Raw genomic sequence first — 16,653 nt, 5'->3', positions numbered from 1 at the left:
CGAGGGGAATCGAAACCGTGATTTTAGCGCAAACTAGAACAGGGATTATTCAATTATCTTCATGAAAACCGTGCATTGGAAAAACTTAAAGTAGTTTAAATTTCCTAACTAACTTTAAAATCTAACGAATATGGCTCCGGGTTTGAAAAGCATATTACAAACTAGCTGGAGTACCTGCTCCCTGGACGGAAGTTTCGTAAATTCATAATCAATGAAAGGTTATCTTAGGACATCAAAAGTTGCTTCCTTTATATGTAATTGTAAAAATACCGCAATAAAAATGTAAAACATAACATGTGAAACCGCAACCCTCCAGGTATCTCCTCATAAGCCCAACAAATCTTGATGTCAAGTTTGGTGAAGATCCGTCAACAGGGGGCGAAGTAGTGGTAAACATCGCAAAAACGTCCATAAAAATCGCAAAATAAAAAACTGAAAATTTGTATGTAATATGTAATCAATCTCGCATGGACCTAAGGAACTTCCATACAAGTTATGATGAAGGTCCATCCACACACTTCGAAGTAATTACATGAACATACAACAGACTATACTCTTTACATAGATGCACAAGCAATAGTTTTTATAATTGGCCAAAATAATATAAAGTCGTTGAGTAATTTAGCAATTCATGATTCAAGAAGAATAGTCTTGAAAAATGAGTCATGCTGTGTTGCATTAAATTTGGTGAACATGACCACACATTACCATTTAGCTGTTAAAGCTTCCGAATGTTAGATTTAAATCAAAACTGCCTCAGTTACTGCTTGATCACACATTAGAAATGGAATATTTAAAACTACATTGTTTTATAATGAATACCGCCTCCAAGCCTTACTCCAGGTCTTTCTAAAATTTTTCGTTTTATCCATATTTACTGGCAGAAGTATAAGTTTGAAAACTCCATAGGATGTTCGAGTTATTCAAACATAACATCTAATTTTATAATCTGTACTTCCCGAAGAAGTTTAATTTAATATTATATTCGACATGTGTTCGGAGAATTAGATGAAAATACAGTCTGTCTTCTGTCAGTATAACGTTTTAAGATTTACATACTTAGTTAACTCTCAGAGTGACAGCTGAAAGTTATATAATATCGTAAAGTTTCAATATTGACATAATTTTAGATTTCGAGACTCGAATATAACGACAACTTGGTAAATTGATTTACGTTTATTTGATTTGCTAGTATGTAAAAGACATTTAATAGACTGAACAAACACGATGAAACAGAGCGTTCTAACTTTGATAGTTCGCGAATTCCAGTCACTTTTTGTCTTACTGTATCTGCCTTCCCATTTCTTATAGAATCTTTTTTCACTGAGTTAATACAGCGGTAGGATTTAAGCCGTATAGCATCATAAATAAGGGTTCGATCCCTGTAGTAGGCGTAGCACAGATAGCTTTCTGCTTTGCTACAAACATTGAAACTTTCAATAAAAACCAATCGAATGAAAACATTAAATGCTTATTCAGACACCGTGTGTTTGTTTTCTTATAACAAAGTCACATCGAGCTATCAGCTGAGCCCACCGAGGAGAATTAAACCCCTGATTTTAGCATTGTAAATCCGTAGTCTTACCGTTGTACTAGTGGAGGGCGTGTATCAATGTAACAAGGAAGGTAATTTTATGTTAAACATAATTCCTTCTTGCGTTTCAACCGGGCTGTATTTGATGGAAAAGAAAACAGAGAGAGCATAACGTGGCAGTTTGATCTGCTATTTAGTTAGAATGTATCGCAATATTTGTAAAAGCGACGTAACTGCATTGTTTTTAAATTTATTTTTATTTTTAAAAATAGCAACAGGAAGCACGTCAAATAAAGTGTTTCCCAATACTCACATCTTGTGTTTGTTTTTAATATTTTAATTACATTTTTGTATTCTACTGTTTGTTCAAATTCTGTTACAGTCTCAAAATGTTTTGTAATATAATCACTGATGACGAGAAAACCCACTTGTAGAGAAAAATATATGTGTAAAAACGGCTGGTTTGGGTTGAGAAAATGTGCATAAAATCTTTTCTCAATCCAAACCAGCCGTTTTTACATATATATTTTGTAATATAAATATCACTTCTTAAGTAAATTCAACTCTTCTCAATTTTTAGTTATGAATTTTTTTCAAGAAGATTCTAAAACACCTTACACTTTGATATACAAATCTCTTCAGAAAATTCAACAACTTAGTAAATATGGCTTGTACAAAAGGCAATCAAAAAAGGTGTTAAAAGATCACGATTTTATACCTTAATGTAAATCCTGAATTTTATGCATTTATAAGTAAGTTTACAGTATTTGACTGAGTACGTTCTTTAACACGTTGTTTAGCGTATTACATGCATAACACAAATCATAGTATTTGTCTTAGTCAGAATAAAAATAAATATTCTTTTTCACGATCACGGGAAAACTGTTTCGAAAATCTCTAAGTGTTTGTTATGTATGGTTATGACTGACATCTTTAACTGGAAAATAAAAGTCATTAAGTGTTAGATTAAATAAGTGGCATGTAAAGATAGAACAGAGACCCTTAGATAGTGTCTGTAATACTAGAAATATAGCTTAAGTTTCTTGGACATTAGAAAAGAAATAAGACAGAATCTTGGACACTAGAAACACAAAACGATGTAGTATCTAGGAAACCAGAAACTTAAACTAAGGTAGAATCTTAGACACTAGAAAATTAAACAAAGTCATAATATGGAATACTAAAAAAACAAACAACATAATAAGCTAACATTTAGAAAAATAAAACTTTGATATCACAAAACGAATAAGCAAACTCCAATTTAATCCTGATTCGCGATATTCATGTTATAAAGGAATATTTTGGTGAATAGGGCGCTCGATTCACTACTTGCCGATCACGGAAACGAAACCTCTTCACTGAAAATGCTCACTTTTTCAACTGTGAGGGCGTTACTATTCTTTGGTAAACAGTAGCCCAAGAGTTGGCAGTAACTGGTGTTGATCAGCTGCAGTCCCGCTACTCTATTACTTCAAAATTACGGACGGTCAGCACAAACAGCCCTTGAATAACAATTATTTGTTGGTTTGGTTTGGTTTGAATTTCACGCAAAGCTACACGAGGGCTTATACGTAAGCTTATACTGCGCTAGCAGTCCCTAATTTAGCAGTGTAAGACTAGAGAGAAGGCACTTAGTCACCACCACCCACTGTCAATTCTTAGGCTACTCTTTGACCAACGAATAGTGGGATTGGCTGTAACATTATAACACCCTCACGGCTGAAAGGGCGAGCATGTTTGGTGTGATGGGGATTCGAACTCGCAGCCCTTAGATTACGCCTGGCATGGAGAGGTGGATAAGACACTCGACTCGTAATATGAGGGTTGCGGGTTCGAATCCCCGTCACACCAAACAAGTTCGCCTTTTCAGCCATGGGGGCGTTATAACGTGACGGTTAATCCCACTATTTTGTTTTATACACCGCGAAATTAGAGACAGCTAGCACAGATAACCCTCTAGTAGCTTTGAGCGAGATTCACAACACAAACAAACAGTTTGTCAAATTAAAAAGAAAGATACGTATTCTTAAGACAGCCGATCAATACTGCAGAGTAAGCAAGAAGGAAATATATTCCACAAGATGGAGCTTTGTGAACATTAGGTATTAGCATTTATTAATAGTGTATACTGGTAATAAGAGATTGAACTGATATGTTACGTAAACTATATTGTTAACGAGATTTTTAACAAAACTAGTTAGGCAGTTTACTGACTTGAACAGATATATCCAACCTAAGTTAGAGGTCACCCCTGGTAGTTTTACACACCTAGTTACAGGAGTAAACTCTGAATAACTTGAGATAATGACTCGATAATGAGGAGACACAGATTTACGTCTTCATCAAACTTCTGTCAGACACGTTTCCTTCTTTGCTTTAGTATCAGATATGATATATATATATATGTACATACTTAACTACAAAACTTTTAAACATCAGAATTGTTCTTCACCAATCACATTTAATTTTATATATTAGTTAAGAATTGTACCTAAATCCTAGCATACAGAATTGTTTACGAGTGAATAATGTCTTAGGCTAATTATTATCAAACAATTTAAGGGATTTGCAATAATATTTACCGCCATTCTTCTTTGTTATTGTTTTCTAAGGCAGTAAAATTTGTTATACTGTTAAAAATGACAATTTAATTTAGTAAACCTTTAAAGTTTTTTAACATACATTTTAAACTAATCGAAAATTGATGTTTAAAACAACGAAGCAGTTGCAGAAGTGATGCTCTTCTGTTAGTCTGAGGTCTCATGACGCTAAAAATCGGGTTTTGATACCCGCAATGGACCCAGTATAGACACTCCATTATGTAGCTTTGCGCTTAGCGACGAAGAAAAGAAACACGTAGAATTGTAAACAAAACATTATGTTTCACGGATGTCAAAGTTAACCAACAGTTAATGTTATAACTACGTACTACGTTTGTAAATGATAATATTATATTATACACGTAGAGTAACCAAAAGAGTAAACACAGAATAAAATAATATGTATAACTTTGTTGCCTAGGCAACTCGTAATGCGTAAGTTTTATTATTTATTAGGAGGGCAAACATCTGAAAATTATTCTGTAAGAAGTCGCTCGTGAATAGCGAGTCATTACAGAACCGGGTGTGGCAATTTGTTGTTGAAATAAAGTACATGTGGAGTTCAGCCACGTAAATACTAGGTAATAATAGATAACCGACTACTCTTAGCTTATTTATCTCCATAAGCTACTTGTCAGGTTTAGTATGGTAGGAAATGGTGCCAATAACTCGCTACGCTATGAATAACTAAGAAATGCAACATGTAGATTGTGTTTTAAGATCAGATATTCAACTTTTTTTTCTTTTGTTAAATCTGGACATGTTGTTTTCTTACTTTCGATCACACTTAGAACTGAAAAAGATGATACAATAGTGGCCAACCACAGAACATCTGATACCAACGATTTTGTTCCACCAAAACTTGCTCTTTTTTTCTCTGTTTCTACCTCGAAAAACAATAACATTCACACATGTGAAAATGTTTGTATTACGAAAGTTAACTCATATTAAGATTTCCCAACAGACTGCCCAAGCAAAACTCGGAGTTAAGTCGCAGCAAGGACAATATATGTTCGGACGTTTCACCATATACGTATTTAATTTCGAATAAGCTATAGAATTATATAATGTAAAATAAAACTAAACAACTTATTCGCACTTAAGCTTATATATATATATACATATATATATAAATACAATTAACATGGAGAAGCACAACTTTACAAAACTCCGAGTGGAAAACAAGTCGAATGGACGATGTTTGATAAATATCTTATGACATATGTTTTATTACACTTCTCTAAATACGTGTTTGGTTCGGAGAGTAATCCACTTAGGGTCTAGTGATACAAGTAAGTAGCTGTAAAATGCTGTTCGAATGTGAAAGAGGATAACTTCATAACTGAAGACATTAAGGGATATGTACCCCGTGTAAATTTCACTTGTTATAACAGGCACAACACTGACAAAATTAACGAAATGAAAGAGGTGTATTATAAAACAAAACAATATTACCTAAAGAAACAAACTTGGCGCGGCCAGATTGTTTGTTTGTTTGTTTTTTGAATTTCGCGCAAAGCTACTCGAGGGCTATCTGCGCTAGCCGTCCCTGATTTAGCAGTGTAAGACTAGAGGGAAGGCAGCTAGTCTTCATCGCCCACCGCCAACTCTTAGGCTATTTTTTTACCAACGAATAGTGGGATTGACCGTCACATTATAACGCCCTGATGACTGAAAGCGCGAGCATGTTTGGTGTAACAGGGATTCGAACCCACGAGTCGAGTGCCTTAACCACTTGGCCATGCCGGGCTGCGCTGCCAGATGGTTAGGACGTTCGATTCTTAAACTACGGGTCGCCTGTTCGAATCCTTGCCCCATCCTCTTTCAGCCGCGGAGCGTTACAATGTGGCAGTTATTCCCACTATTCGGTGGTAAAAGAGTAGCCCAAGACTTAGCAATTGACGTTTATGATTATCTGTTTTCCCTCTAGTCTTTCACTACTAAATTAGAAACGGCTAGCGCAGATAGCCCTCATGTAGCTTTGCGCGAAATTTAAAACAAACAAACCTAATAAAACATGGAATTTTCGGTAATTAAAACAATAGTATTGTGAAAGAATGAACCGTTAGTTGTAGGCTTAGAGCTTTATTCGGTTTCAGTCTTTTTGACCAATAACTTTGGTTAGTGTCTCAAAAAGTATTCAGAAATATGAGGGCTACTTTGTTACCCCTCATGTTAAAAGTTGACATAATAAAAATAAGATAATTCCACTTTAAAGATATAATTCGAAATAAAAATTATTTATTCTTTGTTAATTCACACTGTGGTTTAATAAATATATATGTCTGCGAACTCCTACATGGTTTGAGCATGCAGGACCAAACATGGCATGCGGACTTGGGTTGGCCTAGAGGAAAGATTTAATGTTTAATTGCTGAAGTCTCCTACCAAGGTAGATTGGACAAAACGCACCCAGAAGGTTAATCCAGGCAAGTTGAGAGGGGGGTTAAGGTTACAGGGTCGTCAAACTCGAATGAATCGGATTCTGTGTTTCCGACATCACTCTAGATTCCAGGGGCGCTACCATCGCATGCTAACAAAACCAAGCTTTGCATACGTATTCGCGCGCGAGAGACGCGTGTCTTAAAGAAGTTTTTGGTCAGGTATGGACCTTCTTAGGGTAACTTTAGAGTAACTAAACATAATAGAGAAGATTGATCAATATATTGTGGCATCTGTGAATTATGAGTGGTAGGAATTGAACCTCATAGTGGAACGAGGATATTTTATACTAATTTATAGTAAATTCAGCTATCTAGATTCTAGAGTGTAAATATTTTATGACGTTGACTGAAATTTATAAATTTAAAAATATAGTTTTTTATGTTGCAATTATCAAATATATAATTAAGTAGTGTAAGACTAGAGGGAAGGCAGCTAGTCACTACCACCCACCGCCAACTCATGGGCTACTCTTTTGCCAACGAATAGTGGGATTGACCATTACATTATACAGCCCCCACGGCTGAAAGGGCTAGCATGTTTGGTATGACGGGGATTCAAACCCTCAGATTACGAGTCGAACGCCTTAACCCACCTGGCCACCTGATATGGAAGTATCAGTATTGTTATTATATACTCGAATGTGAATTTAGTAAAAACAGCAAGAATATATGCAGAGTTTCACTAACTTATTAATAAACTCTTGGATATATTGGGTTCAAAAATATTGCAATTTACATATTTTTATCATAGGTATTTTCTTAATATCAAGATTGTTTAATGGAACTCTTACTTATGTGTTTATTGAAATCGTTAGCTGTTTCATCACAAACTATGTAAATAAGTTGACACTTTTTTATATTACTGAAAAATTAAATCACCTGCTTATATAGTTATTTTAGCCGCGGAGCAACTCGTAGAACAGCTTTGAATTAGTTTTATTTTAAGTACAAATTTTTAGCTTATAGCTCCGTGATTTCTTGAACGATTTAAGATACAATTATAGTTTTCGACTCAGAAGGTCGTACTCTTTTAAGTGATCTATTTAGTTAAGCCTAAGGTCTCGTAGATTAATTTAATTCGTTGGTAAAATAGTAGCTCATGAGTTGGCGGTGGGTAGTAGTGACTATCTGCCTTCCCTCTAACCTTACACTGCTAAATTATGAACGGCTAGTTCAGATAACTCTCGTGTAGCTATGCGCAAAATTAAAAAAGAACAACAAAGTAACTATAAAAAAGCCCCTCGCTAGTACAGCGGTATGTCTTCAGATTTACAACGCTACAATCAGGGGTTCGATTCCCTTCGGTGGGCTCAGCAGATAGCCCGATGTGGCTTTGTTGTAAGAAAACACACACAACTATAAAAAATGTGAAAACCTATGTCCATCTAGCTGTAGCACAGAGAGAGTCAAACAGTAGCTCTGAAAATAATATTCATTGAAAAAACAACTAAGACATGCCCCTAATTACTTCTACCTTCTCTATGGGCATTCCTTCTATGTCACATGAACATTCATAAAATACAGTGGGTACCCGTTATACGTCGTGATGCTTTCCTGGAAAGTGTGGCGTATGTTTGAAACCCCTATATTATGGGGGATGCATTCTTGAAAAAAAATCGGCCCACTATAGAACAACTTATTTTTAAGGATGTAACATGGCTTTTTAATTACAGTGTTCTATACAAAACATTCATGTAAGAACGTTAAACGTCCAAACTGTTTAGTGCCAAAGTTAATTGTGTCCCTGGGCTTCTTGTCAAGGGTCATTTTACGCTCACCAGGCGACAGCTTTGGAGCCATGTTGGAAAGGTGAAAATAAGGCTTTCTACAGCAGAAAAAACAACGTGCTTAAACTGTGGCGCGCGAACACAATATCTTTATATTCTCCATCATGGACGATATATCATACTCCACCCAGTATACCAGTACGACGTTGGTGTGCTCCAGTGCTGGAACACGGCGACTTTGCCTCACACATAAATTTGTAGTACATAGTGCAGTACTGTAACTGGTAGACACTACGCCCGATAAAGTAGTCCGACAATGGTTTAACATTCTAGTAATTAATCAAGACGACATTATTTCAAAATATTCTGGTAGTAGTAGGTTAAACACCACACTTGGAAAAGTATTTAACGACTCTGGAACGTTCTAGTAACAACACAACACAACGTTGTTTGATAGAATAGGTAGTAACTGTTGCACGCTCTAATGATGGAACGACGCAGAGCGATACAACGTTTACTGTGGACACACTGTGTAAACATCCGTGTAAACGTATATAGATGATATATACATAATATATAATACATAATGATTCGTCTTATAATTTATATCGGACGAATCTCCAACGTATTATGTTACACATGTTCGTATGACTATTTCAAATAACCGGAAATTTGAATTTGAATTGAGAAGTTAAATAAATGTTAATATGTATTAAATATATGATATTTCTCAACAAGATTGATACACAAAATTTTCTTTTTTTAACATAAATATATTTTAATACACACACACACACAGAACGACACAATATATAATAACAGTTGTTACTAATAGTCATTACAAATGATGCTTTACATACAAGTTTTACAAACTTGCAAATAATACTGAGTCTTATATCTGATCTGGAAATTAATATTTTATCGACCATCACGGAGCTAATTTTTATTGGTACATCTGAAAATTAGAGGCCCGGCATGGTCATGTGTGTTAAGGCATTCGACTCGTAATCTGAGGGTCGCGGGTTCGAATCCCTGTCACACCAAGTATGCTCGCCCTTTCAGCCGTGGGAGCGTTTTAATGTGACGGTCAATCTCATTATTCGCTGGTAAAAGAGTAGCCCAAGAGTTGGCGGAGGGTAGTGATGACTAGCTGCCTTCCCTCTAGCCTTATACTGTTAAATTAGGGACGGCTAGTGCAGATAGCCCTCGTGTAGTTTTGTGCGAAATTCAAAAACAAACATTCTTTAGGCTGGTGGTTAAGCTTGTAGCACCCTTAAGTTTTTCCCGACGACAATATTTAACGTCTTCTTAGAAATACGAAGGTACGAAGTTAATTCACTGAGATTAAACGGTTTGTAATGTTCGAAATTTATCAACGTTCCTGGTCAAATTCTGTAGTTAATAGATGTTAATCACAATTACAGCTTCCAAGGCTTATAGCACACTGACTGTAACTGACCAACAATAATCTTATGTGTCTCTCTGCGCGTCGCTTTTTTTATATATCAACAAGAATTTTTAGAAATTTCACCAATGTTCGAGCACGATAGCGTTTTCGTGAAACAAATAATGTTGATTCTTACTCTCAAGAATCTTCTACATATTTCGAGAACAGGTGGAACTTGCGCGATACACATCCAACAATATACGTCGCATGCTAAAAGAAAACTACAATGAAACAAACGTAAGCACTAATATAAATGTAGAACAGTAAATCTGTTACAATAATTAAATTAATCACCTCATGCCCGAGTTTCAGACAACCATTAAATCATACTTACGAAATTCCGGACTGAGCTCAGTCCGTTCTTCAGATAGAAACACAATCAGGTTAGCGAGTAATTCCAAGTTGACACATTGCTGTTGCTCAAAGGTCCAGCATTAAAGGAATCGCACTATATTTTGAGTCTATTAATTAGTAGACTTTCTTTCATTCGCAATTGTTGTTCACTATTGACCTTCAACAGGATTCTAAATTGTCGTCTAATTACACTTTCATTACATTCATTCAATGCTAATAATCTAAAAAACATTGTAGAAATTTATATAGATATAGTGCCCCGATGAAACAACGACAAATTAATAAAATTAAAAAACTAAAATTAGTGGACCGATTATCTACGGCGGAACAGCACATTTTGTTTTTCTCTAAGAAACAAAACAAACAACAACAAACATACGTTCATGCAGCATATTAGAAAGTTTAAATGTAAGTAAATGATCCTTAAACATGAAAAAAATACAAGAAATAAATTGCAAAACGAATTATACCCATAGTGCATCTCATCATAGATAACAACATAAAGCAAGGTAAAACATATCCTTAAACCTAAAAGTCAGCTTCCGATGATACCATTTCTTTGTTCCAATCAACGTTGCAGACTATAAATCTAGTTATCCTCATTAGCAAAGGCAAGAAATGAAAATATTTGTAACTCTTAATCTTATTTTTAATTTGATTCCTTGGTCATTTTTACAAATTTTATTTTTTAAATTTATGTTTATTCGGTTGTTCGGCAGAGATAGCTAAATTGGGCTGCTCCAAAAACCAACCAACAGCCAACCTTAATTTTTGTTTTATTTACTCTTGAAACAGAACTACATTTAGTTCTGGAGTTAGCTCAATAACCCTTTAGGTACGCCATTTATGCTATTTATTATTAGTTCAATTCATTTTTTACTATTTTATATCCCTTTTTTTAATTTAATATATATACAGGATGTTCGGAAAGTCACTGTGCACTTATATATTTATTAACAGACATGTTTCAATATAAAATACAGGAGGTAAATATGAATGACAATTATAAACAATGATGAAAGTGACCCCCGTTGGCAACAATACAGGCCTGGATCCTTCTTATTTTGTTTCTAAACACCGCTATCAGTTGCTGGCTTGAAATAGACTGAATAAAATATGATTACAAAACTGCACAGCGACTTTCCGAACACCCTGTATTATGACTACATTTGAATATATGACACATCCGTGTGCGTATAAATTGACTATACAGTTACTTTGATGCAAACAGTGTATTAATATATTGAATTAATTATTTGTGAACATGCTATAGTTTTGTCGGTTTTATGTGAAACAATATATTTATATTTTTATCAATTTCGTTGCTTTGCTTATCAATCCTCACTTGACTCAAATTCTTCCAGAATCTTTTTAAAAAATGCAACTTAACATTTGCATTTCTTAAATTTTTTCTAATAAGAAAACACTATCACTGAACTTTTGCACCGAGAAAAACAAAGAGAAAATTCTGATATAAAAATATATTAATTTCTTTCCCTCTGTGAATATAAAACAGTTACAAACAGCGAAGGCAATCTGCTTACCTATATTTGATTTATAAAATCATATAACAAAACCTAAAGAACCTCATTATTATATATTTTAGTAAAAAAAAAACACGTGTTTTAAACATCAACTTTGAGAAAGTGACTTAATGTGGGTTACCTAGCGTTCTTTACCCACAACCCCTTAACATTTAGCATTCTGACTGAGCCAACTTTCCTCCTACCCAATGAATCTATATATACCTAGTGTGATACGCTTAGCATGGTCAGGTGGTTAGGACTCTTCATTCGTAATTTGTGGGTCACGGGTTCGAATACCCATCCACCAAACGTGTCTGCTCTTTTAGCCATGAAGCGTTATAATGTGATGGCCTATATCACTATTCGTTGAAAAAGAGTCGACCAAAAGTTGGAGATGGATGGTCGTCCCTCTAGTCCACCACTGTTAAATTAGGAACAACTAGTATGCATATGCCTCGTGTAGCTTTTCGCAAAATTGAAAACAAACAAAGCACCTAACTTTCTTTTCAAACATCATATATAAAAACGATATATAAAGATATGCTGATTAAAAGTTTATCTGTAAGGCTACACGAGGGCCATCTGCGCTGGTTGTCCCTAATTTTGCAGTGTAAGACTAGAGGGACGGCAGGTAGTCATAACCACCCACTGCCCCCTCTTGAGCTACTATTTTACCAACGTATACTGGGATTGACTGTATCATTATAACGCTCCCACGACTAAAAGGGCGAGCATGTTTGATGTGACAGGGATTCGAACCGTGACTATCGGATTACGAGTCCAGTGCCTTAACCACCTGGTCAATAATGTTTTAATCACGCTGTAATTTGTGCTCAAAGCTTCTTTAATATCCCTTTACTAACGAATCATGAATTGTAAGATAAATACAAAATAATGAGTTCAACATGTTATAAAGTGATGTGTTATTATATTGGTTATCTGATATTATATTTCGTCAGAGTAGTTTTCTGAGAGTTGTATAAAATTGACATGTATCTGTTTCATGCCCCTGCAGGAGAAAAACAAGAGAAAGAAATTGTATTCAATACATCAGATCATTTTATTTTTCGACGAAAAGGCCTTATGTAATTTATGATTTTATAATACAGTGTTATACACCGTTTTTGTGGCCCGGCATGGCCAGGTGGTTAAGGCACTCGATTCGTTATCCGAGGATTACGTGCTCGAATCCCTGTCATACCAAACATGCTCGCTCTTTCGGCCGTGGGGGCGTTGTAATGTGACGGTAAATCCCACTATTCATTAGTAAAAGAGTAGCCCATGAATAACCTTTGGTGGTGATGACTAGCTGCCTTCCCTCTAGTCTTACACTGCTAAAGTAGGGACGGCAAGCGCAGATAGCCTTTGTGTAGCTTTGCACGAAATTCGAAACTGTGTTTAGTGCAGCGGCCCATGTCAACGTTTTTCAGCTCTCTGGGAATTTCTTGTTAATTTACAACATTGTGCACAATTATCTTCTTTATGGCTTCTAGAATTCAAAATGTTTTTATACCAGTTTTTTGTCAACTGTAAAAGTAATTTGAGGTCACTAAACTTAATCTCCGGAAGTCAGCAAACGCCGTAAACTCTATCTTATTCAATGATCGCACTGGGTTATTTCCCTCAAAAGAGAATGGATACCTACCAAAACCTATTTTAGGACATGAATTTGTATTGATTAGGTTTACTTGATGATTGTGGATTATTATTTTTTTTGAGGCTTTAAGCCATTTGAATCTCGTATCAAGGTCAAGTTAGGTTATTTTCGACCTTATTTGCTAAATACGGTGAACGAAGATATTGGAGATCATAATATATTTTATTGTAACTACTAGACAGTGAAATAGACACTATTTATGAAACAGTGTATATATATATATATATATATAGAAAGTAATTACACTGGTCAACAGCAAAAAAACTGTCGTAAAAAGGTGAGAGAACCTACTGTTTGCGCGTGTCAGAGAGAACAACTGCAAATAAAAAAAACACTTATGTAATCATGAAATTAACATTGTAAGCAGTTATTGACACTATAAGATAACATGATACTTTTTTATGTATGAGGTGTTTTTATTTCTTTCCAGATGAAGTATAAACTTGCCTATATTAATTTGAAAGTTACTTCCAAGTAAAAATGTTGTTGTGTTGATGTAGGGGTTTGTAATGCTTGTAGAATGCTGATAGCAATCACTAGTACGTATTAAATAATTTATACAGTCATTGGTATTTCACGTCTTGAATATTTAAATTGGATGTTTTAGTTCATATGCTGCGGTGCTTCGTCTCCTTGTATATAACCTGAATACTTAAATTGGATGTCTTATTTTAAGTTCTTACGCTGAGGTGTTTCATCTCCTTGCAAGTAACCTGAATATTTAAATTGGATGTCTTAGTTCATATTCTGAGATACTTCATCTCCTTGTATATAACCTGAATATTTAAATTGGATGTCTTAAGTTCTTATGCTGAGGTAATCCATCTCCTTGTATATAACCTGAATATTTAAATTGGATGTCTTATTTTAAGTTCTTAAAATGAGGTGTTTCTTCCCCTTCTAAGTAACCTGAATATTTAAATTGGATGTCTCAGTTCTTATGCTGAGGTACTTTGTTTTAGTTATAATAATAGTGCTGGGGTGCAATTATTAACTTTTTTGTATAAATTGGATGACTATGTTATTCATTTATATGAGAAATTCATCTTTTTGCATGACTAACTTGTCAGCACAACCTATGAACCACCTTATACATGTTTTCATCTAGATGTAGGCACTGATTTGAAGCTGGGTGTTGAGCGCTATACCTCCGATATACTACTAATATAATGTTCAAGAACTTCATTATAATAAAAACCATTAAATGTAAAACTAACTTTATCCTGTCAGTATTAATATAGCAGAGTTACTATTCTATAATGATGATATAGTAACTAAATAACGCATAGTGATTTTGTGCTTGATGTTAATTATCAGATGTTCTTGTCATGTTACAGTGTTTTAATTAACAACATTTAATGCAGAGACTCATCTGAAATATCAAATGTCAATTATGCATTGAAAAATTAAGGTATAAAATATTTTATGTGGTTAGAGTAGAAAGTACCTCATAATTATGTAATTAGGGTAGAAAGTACCTCGTGGTTATGTGATCAAGGTAAAAAAGTACCTCATGATTATGTGATTAAGGTAGAAAGTACCTCATGATTATGTGATTAGGGTTGAAAGTATCTCATGATTATGTGATTAAGGTAGAAGGTGTCTCATGATTATATTCTATTTTCAATATAACCTTAGTTTAAATAATTAGTTGATATACAAAATAACTGAGGTATGATTAGATGTGAACGATAAGCAAGCAGTCTTGTTAGTAATTTTCTTATTAGAATGAAATAAGATCCACTCTTTTTTACAATGATATCCGCTTTTCGTTGAACGATAGATGAGTGTGATGGAACGGACGATGACGATATTAAAAGTTACACAAGACGAAACTTCATTACGAATAACGACTTTCAGGATATGTGTATATATTTTTTCAATTTTTAATCTAAGTCACTTTTAGTAAAACTGAAAACGAACTTTGAATTTTCCGTAAAATGGTAATTTATACTTTCGCCTTGCAGATAATGTAATTTTATGATTCTTTGTTCTCCAAATATTTTGTTAAAAATACATGCTAATGTGATAAGGATTTATATTATATTTTATTTTTATCGGAATTCCAATGGTGTTTTAACTCTGTGAAAAAATATTTTATTTGTAAATGTGTTTGCAAGTTTAATATTTTTGAGCTCTAAGTGATCTAGAAATTCAAAATAAAATGTGCCAAATTTTTAGTAAGCAAACACACGAGCAACTGAACCATGCACAGTGCCAACAATTTAACAGTGACTTATATATGTTGCTACTATATTCGTATTACAGTTTTACTGTAAGTTTATTAGTAAAGGTAGGTAGAAATATGTATTATGTTAATTTACTGAGCCGTTATGAATCAAATAAAACCTTAAACAGGTGTAGTGAAGGATATATTTTGATGCAGCCGTTTGTTTAAGGATATTGTCAAATTAAAATAATGATAATTTGATTGTTAGAGAAGTTTATTTTTTTGTTTTACTATTTTTGTCATGTACGGTTTACATAACTGAATAGTAATAGGTTAATTTGAGTGGCTCAAGCCCCATTGAGTTCCTCTAAACTTTGACTTGCGTTTAAACAACAAGTAATAAAGCAGTAGGAAAAACAAATTCCCGTTTAAAGAATAATCTTCTCACAATATCGAATACAAAGTAAAGAACTTTACCTAAATAACCTGTGGTCCTTGTGTTCTTCAAAACCGGCGCTAGTTGTCGGACATCACGTTTAACGTAAACAGTAATTGTCATAAAATTGCGGTTTTGCTAAACAGCATCTAAAGGGTGTAAGAACTTTTCTTTCCCTGCCTACGCTGCTTACCGAAGCTGCTTCTAGTAATACTGGTAGGACGACTTTTATTGGACATGTCAAGTAATACATAAATGGAATCATATGATTAGGAAAAACGTATTCAGTTTACTTGTGGTTAGTTTACCTGTTTGAAACTAGGACAAAAACTCGTCTTTCTTTCCGGCAGCCAGTTCTCACCATTATAGCTACATTACAAATAATGCTGCCAATTGTAAGGCCTGTCACGTAGCAACCTGATCCCACCTTGCTTGTACCCCCAACCTTCATTTAATTGATCCGTCTGACAGGTGACTCACGTGGTGTTTGTTGCTACTGCGACTGACTCACAGAGGACATTCACCACAAGTTCACGTGCAGTTGTGAGTATCCTGAATCCACCTCTTATGGAAATTAATCTTTCGGTAAACATTTCATGAAACTCCCGAACAAGTATCACGCCCATATTGTTACGAGTATACAAAATAATAACTAAGGTCTGCTGTCCAAACCTAACTCGACAGCTCATCGGGTCAGAGTCCTCTAAGAGTGGAAACAGTTTGTATTTTATTAACATCGGAGTGACGTACATAAGTAG

General features: G+C 34.6%; 1 protein-coding gene across 1 annotated transcript in view; it reads right to left on the bottom strand.

The window, feature by feature from the left end:
- The window catches only part of LOC143252436 (EGFR adapter protein-like), a 66,638-nt gene extending 50,509 nt beyond the window's left edge, over positions 1 to 16,129 (bottom strand). The window contains exon 1 of the mRNA XM_076504557.1: positions 15,937 to 16,129. The gene's annotated coding sequence lies outside the window, so the exon portion shown is untranslated. The remainder of the gene's footprint in view (positions 1 to 15,936) is intronic.
- Between the last annotated feature and the right edge of the window lie 524 nt (positions 16,130 to 16,653).

Source organism: Tachypleus tridentatus, chromosome 1, assembly GCF_004210375.1.
Source record: "Tachypleus tridentatus isolate NWPU-2018 chromosome 1, ASM421037v1, whole genome shotgun sequence".
NCBI lineage: Eukaryota > Metazoa > Arthropoda > Merostomata > Xiphosura > Limulidae > Tachypleus > Tachypleus tridentatus.
The sequence above is the reverse complement of the archived record's forward strand: the minus strand, read 5'-3'. Positions and strand labels throughout refer to the sequence as shown.